Here is a 5867-nt window from a genome sequence, read left to right on the forward strand (position 1 = left end):
ATTAGAATTATTAACCAATTAATACGGAGGCATAGCTCCCCTCCTGAAAAAGAAAGATATCGTGGTATATGTTAAATATATGAGGAAAGTGAATATGAGGATGTTATACATCTAAGTTAGACGTGAAACTCTCAAACCAACATAATTTTGATTAAAATCAATCAAATCCCTAAATTTAATATTCTGTCTTCGTATCAATATCCAATTCACTAGCCAATGAGGTGGTGGTCGAGTGGCAATGGAGAGTCTTGGTGTTCTAAGGGACCCAAGTTCGATTCTTGCCCTCCCATTATTTTCTGCGGCGCCTGGTGATGATGAGAGGCTAGGCGAATATGTGCAGATCGCTAGTTCGATCCTTGAACTGAGCGGGTTTTACCCCCCCCCCCTGCACTGCCATGCCTTCGGGCAAGTGTTCACGGGCTTCGGGCCTAGGTGAGGTTTTTCTCGGTTCGGAGGCGAATGTATCCCGATGTGGTGAATTTCGCCAGTAGGCGGTTCAAAAAAAATATCCAATTCACTATCAACAACATATATTGGTCTTGGTTCTCCTATTTGATTGCCACTGACTTCATTGGTCTCCAATTAAATCATTGCCATATCTATTATCATCATCATAAAGTCTCACACTCAAACAGAAAACAGTAGTAATGAAATCTTAGGTGTTGTTTGTTTTTTCAGAGGTAAAATGTCTACAGTCTACGGACCACATCTGCAGACCTCAGTAGCAGAAGAGGTGGACCAAACCTCTGTAGTCTGCAAGAAAAAGACCGTTTGTTTTCCCAGAAGTGTTTCGTAACAAACATCACCATAAACAAAACCGATAATAATCAAATTGGCACAAAAATTCGTTTCCACATTTATAAAACTATAACTAAACAAAGCATTTAAGAACTAATTGGATTCAAACTCTCTGATATCAACAAGTTGTTTCCCAATATTATCTACCCATTGCATTTTTTCTGTCGACAGGAGAACCCGATCCCAAATTCGATTGCGATTGCGAATTGCACTTATTCTTCATACAACTCCTAAGAACATAAATCTCAATCTCTGATTCCTACTTTCCATCTTCTAAAACCTCTTTTTTAGTGGCTTCAACAATCTCATGATGCTCATCAACATGATTGTGATCCGATTGATGATCAGTTACAACAACTGATGTTTAAGGGGCATGATGGATATTTTCTAATCTCAAAGTGTTAGAATTGTAAAGATGAGAAGCAGTTGATGGTTTGCAGAAACATATGAATGAAGGACAGTGGATTTTGCAGAACAAAACCCTCATGGAAAAATGCTTCATCAACTAATCAATCATCTGAAAAATACCCATCAATCCACAAACTTTACCAATCATGAAAAGGTGAAATCTGCGAGTGACAGACGAACGACAGTGGCTGGGGGCTCAATCGGAGGTGGGGGAGGTGACGTCAGGTCAACCGGAGGTGGGGGAAGTGACGGAGATGTGGTGGTGGCGGAGGGGAGATGTGGTGTCGGCTGGGAGGAGCTAGGGTTTGTTGTGTTTCGAAAGAGCAGAGGAGGAGAAGAGCTTTGAAGAGGGGAGTCCAGGTCTGCTTGGAGAAGAGGTCTAGAAGACCCTTTTTAATGAAATCACTTCCAAAAAACAAACACCCTGCAGACTCAAACGTCTGCGCGTGGTCTGCGTGAGGCAGACATAAGAGGTCCAAAAGTGATTTTCACAAAAAACAAACACCCCTAAGGTGATTTAAACAAACACGTGTAATGCAATTCACCAAATATTTGAGAGAAACATATGATTTATTTTGATTTTGGAATAAAATCTAGGAAAGCATTTAACTTGCAAATTGATTTTGGAATATAAACGAGAAACGAAAGATTGATTTTGATTTTGAAATATAGATCGAGAAAAGCAATTCATCAAACACTGAGAGAAATATACAACTGGTTGATTTTGATTTTGATCGACTGCTATAAGTCAATAACCAGTCTGCATCTGCAGATCGATGCCCTATTGAATTTGTTGGATTGAAGAGTTGGAAGAGAGGTTGCTAGAAACTGACGAACAGATCAAATAAAATAAAGGATTTTAATGGATTTTAATCAAAACTATGCCACTTTAAGAGTTTCGCATCTAAGTTAGATGTATAACAGCCCATATTCACTTTCTCCTAATTGTATTTTAGATATTTCTGTCTTACATCTCTTTCATCCAATTAATTATGGTCATTTTTATTTGTTCCCGTAACGAAAAAATAGAGGTAATTCATTTGTCTTGTAATTATCAAATATGTTGTCACACTCAAACATCTTATTTTCACACCTCTATTTGAATTATAAAGTTATACGTGTTGTATAGGAGAATGTTGCATAAAAAAATGTTAGAGAATGTTTTTCCTCCGTCTCTACGGGTCGTATAAATTGTTATACGAAACATATAATGTTATTTTTGTGTTAACCTATAAAGGTCGTATAGTATTATACAGGTCCTATAGATTGTTATACAAACCATTATTTTGTTATATGACACCCTCTATATTATGGGCCGTATAGGGCTATATGGCTTGTATATAATAATATTACACAACAAAGACTGCATCCACAACCTTTGTAATGTCAATGCGACCCGTATAAAGAGTGTGAAAAATAAGATTTTGGGGTATGGGTATATTAACTCCCTTACTACATTAATATATTTATGAAATATATATACACTTGACCCTAAAACCTATAACTAGTGATTTTCTCATCCATTCCAAAAGACTGTGAGGAATAGCATTCTTATTTTAACAAGTTATGTAGGAATTCATTTCAGTTGTGAGAATTTGAGAACCATATGAGATGTAACGTTCGTATTTTCCGTTTCATTTTCAATATATTGTTGTATTTGAAATTAAATCTTTGTAATTCCGTGACTTTGATCATAACGAAAATCGCATTTTATATCATACTTGCACAATTAATCTTGCTTAATACGTAATTAATCGAGAAACGCACGTTTTAATTAAAAACTGAGACATACATCGAAATTATATTTTGTCGGAATCACACTCATATGTGTTTAATACTTATAACATACTTGCATACACCTTACAATAGTAAAAACATGTAAAACAATGAGTTTATAGCATAAAATAACCAACAATACAAGTGCAAGGACTAAAACTGAAAATTTCTATCTCCCCAACCACTTTCTTTAATGTCGTAACTCCCAACCACCTTCATTAACTCCCAGACCCTAATCCCCACTTATAAATACAAGTCTCCACCATCCCCTAAACACTTTCCACACTCTCTATTCACTCCCAAACACTATCAAATCAACAAGAAATCTTCCACTTTTGTGCAAAAAATTCTAAGTCCAAAAAGTGAGTTTGAGCTTGTTTCTTCATCTTCTACTTCTACTTGTTTCTTGCTTTCCTCCTACTTGGACAACCTCTAGGAGTGTTACCACATGTGGACCAAGGTAAACAAATTTGGTACATCACCATTTTGAGGTCCAAAGTTTAGATTATTTTTACGAGTTTTGTTAAAACTTTCATACTTATTCTTTTCTACTTTGTTTTCTTGGGATATTATGTACCAAACCGAGTTCCCAACTAATCTTCATGTTGAAGGACTTGAGTTAAGGTTTATTCTAGAAAGCATGAGGTTCATATGCCTCCTTCTTAATGCTTCAAATACCTTAAGTAATCTCCACAATACAACAAAGTGAGAGGAACCGAACCAAGTCTTCAACTTGCAATGTTGAAAGATTCGAGTTATGGTAATGGTGTGAACAATGGAACATTGGTTCTACAATTTGTATTCCACCTACATCATTAGATTACTTAGTTAGTTAGCTTACTTTCATACCATCTAAGTCACTAAACAACTTTCAAGTGGACAAAATACACCAAGTCTTCAAACATTATTCATCTTTGGAATGCACTTATCTAGTTTAACTCACTTGGTTGTTTAGGTGAATTAGATGATTTAGTTTATGTGTTACATACTTGTACTCATGACCATCCGAATCATCCAAGTGATGATTTGTGCATTGGTGAATTATAGGGTTAATGGATTCATTCAACCCACTATGACTTAGACATAAAATATAACTATATACATATAAGTACACTACCTAATCTAAAACCGAACCATGATAACTACCAATTCATGGTTGAATATCATGTGTTAAGGTGGAATATATCTAAGTTTTATACTCCTTATTTTGGACATCTAATGAGTAACATACTCATGAAAAACATTAACTAAAATGGTGTCCAAATAAGTATTCAATGAAGGTAGACTTTTATGTAATTTTCATACTATTAGATTCTCAAATTTCTTCAACTCCAAATTCGTCATATTCACACACCTTTGTTTATCCATTTTAGGATAACTTGGTGAATTTCATCCTTCCGAAATCAACTCACTCACTCTTTGTGGATTTCTCTTCGTAAACCATGAGTATACTTGACCTATTTTACGCCTTAAATCACTTTGGGTTGCAACTTGCAACATGTATCGATATAAATTACAATCACACGTACAATCAATCACTTAATCCTTAAACATGTTATTTGTTATGCTACTTGTTTATAGATATTAGGACACTCATATGCATGTTATCTATTATTAACTTTGCAAGCCTCCCTTAACATGTATAGCTACTCATGACCATCCAAATCATCCAAGTGATGATTTGTGCATTGGTGAATTATAGGGTTAAGGGATTCATTCAACCCACTATGACTTAGACATAAAATATAACTATATACATATAAGTACACTACCTAATCTAAAACCGAACCATGATAACAACCAATTCATGGTTGAATATCATGTGTTAAGGTGGAATATATCTAACTTTTGTACTCCTTATTTTGGACATCTAATGAGTAACATACTCATGAAAAACATTAACTAAAATGGTGTCCAAATAAGTATTTAATGAAGATAGACTTTTATGTAATTTTCATACTATTAGATTCTCAAATTTCTTCAACTCCAAATTCGTCATATTCACACACCTTTGTTTATCCATTTTAAGATAACTTGGTGAATTTCATCCTTCCGAAATCAACTCACTCACTCTTTGTGGATTTCTCTTTGCAAACCATGAGTATACTTGACCTATTTTACGCCTTAAATCACTTTGGGTTGCAACATGTATCGATATAAATTACAATCACACATACAATCAATCACTTAATCCTTAAACATGTTATTTGTTTTGCCACTTGTTTATAGATATTAGGACACTCGTATGCGTGTTATCTATTAGTAGCACACCGCCCTGTTTGTTGAGTCATTGTTAAGTATTCAAACTTTACGGTCTTATCATTGCGATGATAAGATTACGCTAGTATAGTTTGATTTATAGTTCATGCAAGCTAGTATGATTCATATAACTTAGTATACAATTGCCATGTGGATTTAAGATATTTTCTATACTTATGCTATGTAAACAAACTTTTATGCTCATCGACCATTTTGTGTTGACATATACTTTAATACATATTGTAGGAAATTGATGACGATACAACAAGAAATTTATTTAGGGTGGACTAGAAACTCACACGAAACTTTATTTATGAATTTTGTATTTATTAGGTTTCAATTTGCAATGTGTTGTACTTTCATTTTCAAGACAAAGTAACCTTTAGCAATGGAATGAAAATTGTGATTTAAATTATTGTCATCTTTAGTTCTTTATAATGTTTTGAGCAATCTCGTTCGTCTCACTCTGATGTTTCCGCCATCGGTTGGGGGGTGACATGAGAGATTACCATTAATCCACGGATTTTTCAATGGCTGAAAGGGTATCTTAGTGACTTTTACATCCCTGACAAATCATACTTATTTTTATAAACCCTCTTCTCTCTCTCCTTTTTTTCCCAAAACAC

Source organism: Helianthus annuus, chromosome 7 (assembly GCF_002127325.2).
Source record: "Helianthus annuus cultivar XRQ/B chromosome 7, HanXRQr2.0-SUNRISE, whole genome shotgun sequence".
In the NCBI taxonomy this organism is placed as follows: Eukaryota; Viridiplantae; Streptophyta; class Magnoliopsida; order Asterales; family Asteraceae; genus Helianthus; species Helianthus annuus.